We start from the raw sequence: 12,302 nt of genomic DNA, 5'->3' as shown, positions 1-12,302 counted from the left end.
GAGAAAAACAAATATCGTATATTAACACATATATGTGGAATCTAGAAAAATGGTGCCGATGAACTGGTTTGCAAGGCAGAAATAGAGACACAGATAGAGAGAACAAAAGTATGGACACCAAGGGGGGCAAGCAGGGGTGGGGGGGTGGGATGAATTGGAAGACTGGGATTGACGTATATACAGTAATATGTATAAAATAGATAACTAGTAAGAACCTGCTGTACAAAATAATAAAATAAAATTCAAAAAAAAAAAGAACACTCCCTAACACCATACACAAAAGTAAACTCAAAGTGGATTAAAGACCTACATGTAAGACCAAATGCTATAAAACTCCTAGAGGAAAACAGGAAAAACACATTTTGACATAAATCACAGCAAGATCTTTTTGACCCATCTCCTAGATTAATGAAAATAAAAACAAAAATAAACAAATGTGACCTAATTAAACTTAAAAGCTTTTGCACAGCAAAGGAAACCACAAATAAGAAGAAAAGACAACTCTCAGAATGGGAGAAAATATTTCCAAATGAAGCAACAGACAAAGGATTAATCTCCAAAATATACAAACAGCTCATGCAGCTCAAAATAAAAAAATAAACAACCCAATCAAAAAGTGGGCAGAAGACCTAAATAGACATTTCTCTGAAGAAGACATACAGATGGCGAAGAGGCACCTGAAAGATGCTCGTCATCACTAATAACTAGAGAAATGCAAATCAAAACTACAATGAGGTATCACCTCACTCCAGTCCGTAATGGCCATCAACAAAAAATCTACAAACAATAATTGCTGGAGAGGGTCTGGAAAAAAGGGAGCCCTCTTGCACTGTTGGTGGGAATGTAAATTGATACAGCCACTATGGAGAACAGTATGGAGGTTCCTTAAAAAACTAGAAATAGAACTACCATATGCCCCAGCTATCCCACTACTGGGTATATACCCTGAGAAAACCATAATTCAAAAAGACACATAGATCCCAATATTCATTGCAGCACTATTTATAATAACCAGGACATGGAAACAACCTAAATGTCCAACGACAGATGAATGGATAAAGAAGATGTGGCACATATATACAATGGGATATTACTCAGCCATAAAAAGGAATGAAATTCGGTCATTTGTAGAGACATGGATGGACCTAGAGTCTGTCATACAGAGTGAATTAGTCAAAAAAGAGAAAAATAAATATTGTATATTAATGCATATATGTGAAATCTAGAAAAATGGTACAGATGAACCTAGTTCCAGGGCAGGAATAGAGACACAGATGTAGAGAACAGATATATGGACAGCAGGGGAAGGGGAGGGTGGGATGAATTGGGAGATCAGATTTGACATAAATACACTACCATGTGTAAAATAGATAGCTGGTGGGAGCCTGCTTTATAGCACAGGGAGCTCAGCTCAGTGCTCTGTGATGACCTAGATAGGTGGGATGGGGCAGGTGCGTGGGTGGGAGGGAGGTCTAAGAGGGAGGGGATATATGTATACATAGAGCTGAGTCAGTTAGCTTTTCAGCAGAAATTAATACAACATTGCAAAGCAATTATACTCTAATAAAAAAAATGTATCCAGTGAAAGACACATAAGGTATGTAACTCTCCCAGGAAATGCAACGGCTCAATATATTAGTATTATTTTGATGGGATGCGCTGGGGAGACCAAGACATTGGTTTTTAAAGTCATGGAAACATTGCATTTTGGTTGAATCCCTAAGTAGGAAGGATAAACATTTCTTTCTCTTCGAGTGGTGTTTATGTTATTCACAAGAAACATGATTGATAACACATAAGTGGGAGGCAATAGTATATTTGTGTGAGACCCACACAAAGTAATCCCACATGGAGAAATATCCTATAACACAATCATTAAGGATGACTTGACCAAAGTGTTCCTTTTCCTCCAAGGAAAAATATGTCTTTTAATAACGGAATAATTCATCTATTTTGATTCTTCAGACTAGATTACGACCTGAAGTTACTGCAGTACTACAGGAAATCAAGTTTGATTTTGTAATATAGTCAAATGAATACTTTAGAGTGCCATGTCTGAGATCAATAAGGAAGTGGTAACTACATTTACTGCCATATGATGATATTGATGTAAAAACATAACAGTCAAAATTATAAAATCAATTTCATAATTTAATCAGAAATGTTTATTGATACTGTTAAAGTCGAATTCAATAGCTTCTGGTATGTAGTTAATTTCCTACCTGTCAGAAAAATGTATTGAAATGTTCTTTCTTAAAAATGATTGGAGTTAATTCAGTAGAGAAAACAGCAAAGTTTCATGATAATAGATAGATATTTCTTCTCTCTCCAATCCTTGGTGGTGAATGCTGGAAGTTTTCTGTTTGGTTCTTTTAAATATGACACAACAAGGAAATATCCACCAGCCACCCAAGTGATTGGCATTGTCGTCCCCTAAAATGTAACCAATTGCCTTCTTGGGATGAAGACAGAGTTTTAACTTTACTGCAAAACTGAAGAAATGAATAAGCAACATGTGTATAAAGATGTGAGAGGAGTGTAAAGGCTCAATAGCCCCTTGTAAAATAACATCTAGTTAAAAAATTAAATAAGAAAGAGAAAGTTCTAGAGACTGGGATTCTTTGATGCTTTTACTTTGTCGCTAGCTACCAGTTTTGATCTTTATTCACTTTAAGTTGGAGGTATCTTAATTGAAGCAAAAGACACTTAAAAGAATGTCTGTAAGTGTGACTTGTATGTTTGAAATAAAACTCTTATGGATTGTGAGAACCCGTCCAGCTCATCCAATTAAATGAGATAAAGACCAAGCTCTGAAGGTTTAGCAGTTCATTCAGATGTATGAAACATCTGTATGTCATGACCAATAACAATTCTGACAGCCTTCATGATTCTTTAGAAGTTATCATTTTCTTGTTTAAAACCTAATGATGGTTCCCTATTGTGTGGGGAATGAAGTCAAGTTTTCTTATATGGGCATTCGAGAGTTTTCACTCTCTGCCCATACTGTTTTCTGCTCATCCTCTCCCTCTCCTTCACTCATTCCACTTTGGTCAAACTTGCCTTTAAACTCTTCTTCAAATGGCCCATGCCTTCTCCTTTGTCCGTGATTGTTCCCAACACTATTGTCTGCTTAGCACTCAAAAAAATTGAGTCACGTCCTATTTCACCCTGTACTTGCATTTTCTCTTTGGTGTTGCTTCACCAGTTCGACGATAAGCTCTCTGGAGGTTGGTACTGGGTCCCACATCCTCCAGAACATTAAGCAAATGCACATGGAGTGGTTGCTCAGAGCGTTTGGTCAACTGAATGTTCTGTGAAATTGTTAAGATTAGAGTTCCCAGAGGCAGAAATTTGGAATGCAGCCAAATTCACACTTTGGGTATGCCTCAATTCATTGCAATGAATCAGAATGGAATAGTATTCTTTTTTTTTTTTCTTTTTGGCTGTGTTGTGTCTTCTTTGCTGCGCGCGGGCTTTCTCTAGTTGTGGTGAGCAGGGGCTATTCTTCGTTGCGGTGCACGGGCCTCATTGCTGTGGCTTCTCTTGTTGCGGAGCACGGGCACTAGGCGCGCGGGCTTCAGTAGTTGCAGCACGCAGGCTCAGTAGTTGTGGCTTGCGGGCTCTAGAGCGCAGGCTCAGTAGTGTGGCACACGGGCTTAGTTGCTCCACGGCATGTGGGATCTTCCCAGATGAGGGCTCGAAGCCATGTCCCCTGCATTGACAGGTGGATTCCTAACCACTGTGCCACCAGGGAAGCCCCAGCATTCTTAATTAAAATAAAAATTTCTGCACCGGGTGGAACTGCACGTCTCATTGTACAAAGGAGAGAATGAAGGCTCAAAAAGTTCACAAAGGTGTTTAGCATCAGAGTCACCATTAGACCCCAGGTCTCCTGACTCCCATTCACTCCTCTTTTTGCTATACCATGAGCCTCCTGAGGAGCTAATTCTAACTATCCACGGATGGTAAGAAAGGAGAGACAGGTTGCTTTAAAAATAAACAAAATCCTTTGAAGATGAGGTGATGCTCCAGAAACTTTAAGAATTGATCACAGAAGATACCAAAAGTTTGCTTGGGTTCCTAATTTTTGACTTTGGGGTATAAAACATCATTATTGAAACGAATAAAACCAGTGGTTCGGTGAAGAACATAGCTAGACTACGTGAAAAAATATACTGTATTTTGAAACAGAATTCACTGGATCTGTGTTCTAACTCTAGGCTTGCATGGGATCTGCCTTTAGGATTTTCCCCCTTTTTCTCTAATTGGGTTGCTCTTGACCTCCTTGGGCCAACTCCTGCTTCCCGGAAGTTGGACTAAGGAGGGATTCCCACTCTCATTTATCCAGGAAATGTCAACTAAGACTATGCCTACACAAAAAGAAAAGTGTATATTCATGTATGAACAAATTAATACATAAGGAAATATATGGGTACTTTAATGCAAGTATGAGTCTGTCTATAAAACTTATATGTTCCAGCAAAACTAACTGTAAGGCAAAACCTTTTTTCCTATTAACTCTCATATAAGTTTCTAGGGGGGATAAACACCCAATCATTTGGGTTAAGATGATCAAAGCAGGATATACAGGGCTATTGATATACACATGTAATAAGATATAAAGAACACTATAGTACTTTAATGACATAAAATCCATCATTCATTACATGCTTATTATATGTTGGCCCTATACACGCTTTACACGTCTCATTTAATCATTGCAATAACCTCACAATATCTATATTATGATCTGCACTTAAATAAGCTTCAGAACACAGTCTTTTAAGTCAGAGGTACCTGGGTTCAACCCCAGCTTCCTCCCTTAATCAGCAGTGAGATCTTAAGCAAGTTCCTTAACTCTGCTAAACCTCAGTTTTTTCAACTATAAAAATGAAAGAATCATAACACATACATCATGGGATTATGATAAGTATTAAAATAGAGAATGATAACAGAGCCCCAAGTACATTGTAGTTCTCAATAACCTAACGAATTTTGCTTATTATTACTACAGATGAGGAAACTGAGTCTTAAAGAAGTGAAATCACTTGTCCAAGGCCACACAGCAAGTAACTGGAAGAACTGAAATTTAAATGCAGGTCTCTCCCAGTTTCGTGTCTGGGGGAATATTGTGGGGTCCCGTGAAAGAAGCAGGGAATGAGGAGTGGGCCAAGGCAGAGTAAATGAGAATAGAAAAGAAAGAATATACGTGAGTGAAGCATATTATGAAGCAAAAGATGATTGACAAGCTGTACCAGAGAGGGAGAATGGTCATGCATGACGTCAAGGCTTTATACCTGGACAGACTAATGGAAAAAGGAGGAAGCTTCTGGTGCTCTTGGACTGGAGCTTAGGAGCCCAGACCTGCTGCTGCCCAAACTGCCGACGGAATGCTGCCTCAGGGTAACCAGAACCATGGTCAGGGCTGCCCACTCTGGGGCTCTAGTGGCTGTAGTTCCTCTGCGCCTGCTGTCACCATACCATCAGAAATTCCTAGCGACTGCTGTGCTGTTGAAATAAGAAGCAGAGAAAAAAAAAACCAAACCACTGCTTCTGTCTCTCCTCCCACTTTCTAATCTTCAAACAGTTCCTCCAACTGACAGGACATGAATAAGAAGTCAGCTGGCAAGGAATCTGGGAAATGTAGTTTGCAGGCTTCCAGCCCCAGCAATACCCAGCAGAGTGTAGAAGGGAAGGCCGTGGGCCTGAGAAACAAAAGATAAATAACCAACATGGGGGGAATCATTATAAGAGTTAGGAGCTTCCGGAGGAAGAAATGGTTTTAGAGAAAATAAGTTGTTTTGGTATAGATAACTTATATCACAGAGAAAGGTAAATGCTTCTGCTCTTAGAAATGCATTAAAAATAGGTTACGGGCTTCCCTGGTGGCACAGTGGTTGAGAGTCCGCCTGCCGATGCAGGGGACACGGGTTCGAGCCCCGGTCTGGGAAGATCCCACATGCCGTGGAGCGGCTGGGCCCGTGAGCCATGGCCGCTGAGCCTGCGCGTCCGGAGCCTGTGCTCCGCAACGGGAGGGGCCCCAACGGTGAGAGGCCCGTGTACCGTTAAAAAAAAAAAAAAAAAAAAAAAAAAAAGGTTACATTGTTTGTTGGAACAGACCTGTAAACGTTAATTAAATTCCATTACCTATGATCATGTTTTAGCTTTAACAGGAAAACTAATTAAAGTATAATAAATATAACAACTGGGTAATGTGTATATATCAGCCTCTCCGTATTTCTCTTATCAGGTGCTACATAACAGACTTACATTTTCACTCATCTACGGGCCTCTAATAATTGAGAAGAAGTCACTCAAGTGAGGAAGATCTGTAGGTGCATGAACTGTAAGTTGGTTCCATTTTCTTTTTATAACACACATATAGTATCTCTAGGGATTGGAACACTGATGCTTTGGCATGAAAAGTTCTCAAGCTACTAGACTTTATCTAAACTTGGTGGTAAAGCCCTTGACTTTTTCCCTTGTACCCTAGAAGAAAATATGGAAGAATTATTGATCACTTTCTGAGTATTTCTTTTCCCTTAGGTCCATTGCTTGTCACAATACTTACTTTCCTCCCCCCACCCTCCCTTTTTTTTTTTCTTTGTTCAGTTAAAGCAGAAAGCACATGTATCATGAGACTCTTAGACAATTTTGTAAGAAGATTAGGGATGCTTTTTGGCAATTTTCTACATTGCAACTCTCCCTTCATCTGTAAACATGAAGTCTGTACCATCAAGCTCAGAACTTATGGCTGAAGAAGGTATCTTTTAAAAAATAATTTGCCTATAACATTAAAATTTTTTTTAAATGGAAGGATATATTTTCATTCTATGACCATTTTCATTCTATGACCAAAAATTTTAGTGACCCTCCCTTCTTTAATTTTCATCATCTTCCTTGGTAATTAGGGGACAAAACAGCTAACAGCATGTGAACTTTTCACCCTTGTAACAATTGTCTAGTTCTTTGCCTATTTGAAAACACAGATCAAGTTCTTAACTTTCTTTGAAGCTCTTCCTGACTGTACCAATTTATAGCAATCTCAACAGCTTTTGGAAAGTGGCTTTACAAAGACATCCAGGCTTCACATCATATTAGTTAGGATTGGACTAAGGAGGGATTCCCACTCTCATTTATCCAGGAAAGTATTGGATAAATGAGGTGATGATGAGCAGGCCCACTAAAATGGTTACATGTATCCCTCGTCAGCTCCCCATCTATGAAGATATGTCCTCCTAATCTCTGCTATAGCCCTTGCTTCTTTGATTCATAGCCTGGTTTCTACTGCTCCGGATTCTCCATGCCCAGTTCCACGAACTGCTGCCAATAGCCAGATGAACTGCCTCCACGGTGGCTAGGGCAGATCCTAGCAATACTTACCAAGGTGTGTGTTTCCCCTCCTCTTTCTGGAACATTCCCCAAGCCCACTGAATCTAGGTAAAGCTGTGGGACTGATTCTGGTCAATGGGGTGTGAATAGACTCCACCTCTTAATCTCCATGAGATTCTTGGCTTTCTTGCTTTCCTCTTCCCTTGTGCAGTTGCAGAGGATTTAATGGGGCTCCAGTCAGAACCACTTACTAGGTACAACCTGAATCGCTGAGTCTTGCCTGGAGCAGAGCTGGCTGACCTATACCAGGAGAAAATTAATTGCTGTTGGGTAAAGTGGCTGATAGATATCATCATCACCACCACCACCGCCATCATCATCATCATCATCATCGTCATCACCATCATCAGCCTCATGTGCCTCTCTAATGAATACATACATCCTGAAGAAAACCATTTGACAAATCTCTAATGAATACATACATCTTGAAGAAAACCATTTGACAAATTTAACACCCTAGTCTTAAAGAGATTAAGTAGTTTGCCCAAAGCCCCAGAGTTGGTAAGTGGCCAACCCAAGTCTGCATTATCAGATTTAAGTTAATTTAACCTCACAGCTGACCATCAACCTATAACCTGATTGCCACCATAGCTCTGGTATCAGGATGCCTGGAGATGTTTTAGGTCAGTTAAAAAGGTCTACCAGTTGCCCACTGGCAGACTGAAGAGCAATACGAGATGAAATGTAACTGACAGGTATCAGGCCGAGGAGGAGGAAGCTGTGTGGAACCTCTGGCCATTCATTCAGCCTGAGTGTATCATTTTGCACCTCTAATAACCCCCACTGAAGGGTATCAACCACATCTTTACCACTTCCACCTGCACCCAGCCTAATAAGACCAAGCCCTGCCTCTCATGCAGCCACAAAACCCAAAATGGGGAATTCAAGGATTTGTTGAAAAAGGTCAGGGCTAGTTTTTCAACTTGATGCACTAGATGAGGTTAAGAAGAGAGGTCAAGCGATCCAACCTCCTACTTCAAGGAGACTCACATTGGGTCTGAGTTTTCCACTGGATAAGTTTAGAAAGCCCTGTCATTTTTCCTGTGAGATGAAAGAAACACCAAGAAGAGGCAATGTACATTTTTCCTTTGTTCTTTATGGCTTATCTAAGCATCTGTTTTAAAAGGGTATATGAGAGCAAGCAAAAAAAGAAAAAAAAAGGCCATATTTTAGACTATAGCTCATTGGTATTAGATTGATCACTTTTGATCCACCAGGGCTTCAGCTTCTAACTCTGGATTTCTACTTTCCATTCCTGCTTCGGGCCCCTTGGTTTTAGCCTTTGCTTCAAGGTCTGCTTTGGATTCTTTAGATTTCAGCTTTACACCCAACTCTTTGCTCAACCTCTGATTTTTGGAAGTTCCTTCGTCTATAGTGGCTCAGTGGTATTGCCCACCAATCCCTACTTCACCCCCCAGAAAATTGCAGAGACTTTTTTTTTTATCAGGGAATGAGAATGAAGACAACAGAGCACTAGTGAACATAAGATCCTGTGGCCTTAAAACAGGTTCAAATTTCAGTTCTTTCTTATCTGCCAGAACCTATATCATTTGTCACAGACTTAGAGCCAATGACTCTTGTCTTCAGATTCCATCAGCAATATGCATCGGGGGCTCAGCCAGAGGCTAGTGCCTCTATCCTGACGCTCCAAATGGGGCTCACTCTTTACTGATGGTGATATTCGGAACTTGATGGGACACCAGATGTTCCAGCAGCCTTTCCTTAATGTGAAGCTTCTTTGATCAGAAAGCTGAGTGGCTATATTTGCATATGAAACTGTTTTCTATGGCAGTGCTGGGAATATTAAGTGGTGATACTCCGTGGAGCTCTGGAGACCTGAGTCCTTAGCAGTGATTTAGGAAGACCCGTTGCAGATGACTACAGTGAAATTGGTAAGCTGTGCAACTGATGGCCTTGATGGGGTCCTGAGGAGTGTCTCTCGAGTCAGCTAGAACTTATGGCCTTGAATTATTCTCAGTGCTTCCAGGATGGATTAAAAGATGATAAAGACCCTCCCCTAAAGGAACTTACAGTCTAGTTGTGTAGGTAAGACATACACACAGGAACATTACAAGGTGACATATGTGAGTGAGGTGAAAGTGTGGGACAGAATGTTTATGGAAGCACTGAAGGGATTGAAGGTGAAGCCGGGGTCATTCTGCTTGTCTTTTTTTCCATGGACTTAAAAATCTCCCGATAAAGTAAAAAAAGAGGCATCCGTATCTGACTACTCTTTGTTGTTTATTTCTAAATTCCAGATGACTTAGTCATGATTTTCAAAGCTGACAATAAACGAAATGTGATTGTTTTGAATATGCAGAGGTGAAAAATGAGCTATGCCTTCTTTATTAGGGATTTAGAATGTACTTTTATAATATAAATCCTGTCCTGTGCCTATTCCACCTGAGACTTTTGGACAGTCGCTAAACCTTAGTGCTTGAAGGCATCAATTGTCACCACTTGTTTTATCTTCCTACTTTTATTCACCTGCATATACGTTAGCATTTACAGTCTAGTTAGAGGTCTTCATTTTTGTGGAAGAATCTAAAGTGGTTAACAGGTTTATGCAGACTCAATTTTTATGGTCAGTGTGATTGGATGGACAAGTATCAGGCAACCTGAAAACTTTAGCTCTAATGAATGTAATTTTGGCTGTATGTAATTCTACTATAATCTTGGAATTTGTTTTTCAGGCTCCAGGCATGAATGCTATAGAAAAACACAAGGACTGCACGGATCAAAAGCCAGATACAGACATAGAAATGAGGTACAGTGCAATAACACTGCTCAGGTTCTGAAACAATGAGGAATTCTTTTGAGGGATTTTGGACAGTGTGGAGAAACAGTTACCAAAGCCGCAGGAATGCCAGGCCTTAAGCCCAGGCTACAGAATCTGAGTTTAAAGAGATGATGATGGATTACCCAATTCTTCCCTAAGACCCTTCTCAGAATCCCATGGTGAATGAAGCCCTGGTCAACACGTTTTTCACAAGGTTGCGGTAGTAACTGAGAACGAGCAAGGATAGGGAATAAAGTTGAAACTAGAACGAAAGGGAATGAACTATGAAGATGGGCTCAGTCCCTTAATCTTTTAAAGATATTTTCCAGGTGGAGGGACTGAGCTGTGTAACATTTCCAAACATGTAGATAAATCTCCTCATCTATCATGATGTCACCAACGACCCTGAAAATCTGCAATCCACGGTTCATCGTGAAAACATTTCATGGATGCTTTATTATTTCTCATGAAAAAGGGTAAACTCAGGTTTTTGGAATTTGGAGTTTGCTCATTACGGGCTCAGGCTGAAGTGTGAGTGTGTTTGAATTCAACCTTCAGCATGAGGATGTTTGAGTATAAAGCTACAAGGTCTTTTATTAAATTTAAAATCGTGGGTTACGTGTTGAATGGCCTGCATTCCATCCCATTGTTTAAATTCATCAAATAGTCACTCTGGAATTATTTCTAACAATTGGGATGACTTCATTTGTGTTTGTTTTCCTTTTCTATTAATCCATGACAAACTGTGAAATTTGCCATTTTTACCATAACCAGGCCATGAAATTTGTCATCTCTCTCTGTAATTTACATGGAGCCTTGGCTATAGATACATTTCAGGCAGGATGATTACTTTCCATCTGATGCAGAGGACAGAACAAAGGAGGGATACACACAGAATAGAACACAAACAAATTCAGAGCAGACATCAGGAAGGGCTTTCTTCCCCTTTTTTTCTTGAATGCTGTAAAGTCCTCTAAAATGTGCCGTCTGCCTCCCAGAGGAAAAAAAGTTGATGGGACAAACTAAGGCACTCTAGTCAAATCCAAGAAACAATACAGTGGCACTCTGGGGAGAGGGGAGAACTTAAAAGATGAGATGTCTTGACAAACTGGAATGAGTCGGAGGGATGTGGGGTGAAATCATGTGAGTAATATGGTCGGGAGGCATCTGGAAGTGGAGTTTCAGAGGCGTACCACCATAACAGTATGAGAGTTTTAAAGCTTGTTCACAAGCAATTGTTCCTGGGATGGTGAATTTTCCCTTCTCTTTTTTTTTTTTTTGCTGTACGCGGGCCTCTCACTGTCGTGGCCTCTCCCGTTGCAGAGCACAGGCTCCAGATGTGCAGGCTCAGCGGCCATGGCTCACGGGCCCACCCGCTCCGCGGCACGTGGGATCTTCCCGGACCGGGGCACGAACCCGTGTCCCCTGCATGGGCAGGCAGACTCTCAACCACTGTGCCACCAGGGAAGCCCCCTCCCCTTCTCTGTTGACTCCCTCATCTCCAAAATTGAACATAAATTAGTTTCTTCCATGTCAGGTGAATGAAAAGTCCACTGAACCATTTGAGTTGAAAATTAGATTGGACATTTTGCAAGGATGATCTTATATCTGTTTCTAATGATCTTCTTCTTGGTTGGGAGAAGGAAGGAAAGAAAAGAGTTTTCACTGTCCGTTTGCCTGACGTGCAAAATACAGCATCTCCCTGGAACAGTTGACTTCAGCAAGTTAGGTTGTGGCAGCGGCTAACCGACCACTGAATGGAAGGTTGCTCGGCCAAGTAGATGTCCTGCTTCTCCACTGTAGATATCACTTTGGTGTTGTGAGGTTCCTCTGAAGGAGGAGCATTATGGCTCTGTTTGACGGTGGCTATGAGGCTAGAAATGAAGGGGATGAGAAGGAGACCTCTAAGCACTATCTCATTCCCCTTTGTTCCCATCTCTTCCTGACCTGAGGGAGTGAGAGAGCAGGTGGGTACCACATAATCACATGAGCCCTAGGAGACTGAAGGTTACTTAAAAAGACACATGTAGTTACTTAAAAAGACACTTTTTTTTTTTTTTTTTTTACCAAATTGCATTCCAGAATAGATATACCAATTTACATTAATAACAGACTGTCCACCTCACTTCAC

General features: G+C 40.7%; 1 long non-coding RNA gene across 1 annotated transcript in view; it reads left to right on the top strand.

The window, feature by feature from the left end:
* LOC113633589 (uncharacterized) overlaps positions 1–10,629 on the top strand; it is a 51,519-nt gene extending 40,890 nt beyond the window's left edge. The window contains exons 7-9 of the long non-coding RNA XR_003438260.1: positions 6,251–6,346; positions 9,185–9,284; positions 10,086–10,629. This is a non-coding gene — a long non-coding RNA (uncharacterized LOC113633589). The remainder of the gene's footprint in view (positions 1–6,250; positions 6,347–9,184; positions 9,285–10,085) is intronic.
* The last annotated feature ends 1,673 nt before the right edge of the window (positions 10,630–12,302 follow it).

Source organism: Aethalodelphis obliquidens, unplaced genomic scaffold, assembly GCF_003676395.1.
Source record: "Aethalodelphis obliquidens isolate GAN/ISIS:26980383/991018 unplaced genomic scaffold, ASM367639v1 scaffold40, whole genome shotgun sequence".
Taxonomy (NCBI): Eukaryota; Metazoa; Chordata; class Mammalia; order Artiodactyla; family Delphinidae; genus Aethalodelphis; species Aethalodelphis obliquidens.
This window is presented reverse-complemented; position numbering and strand designations above follow the sequence as displayed.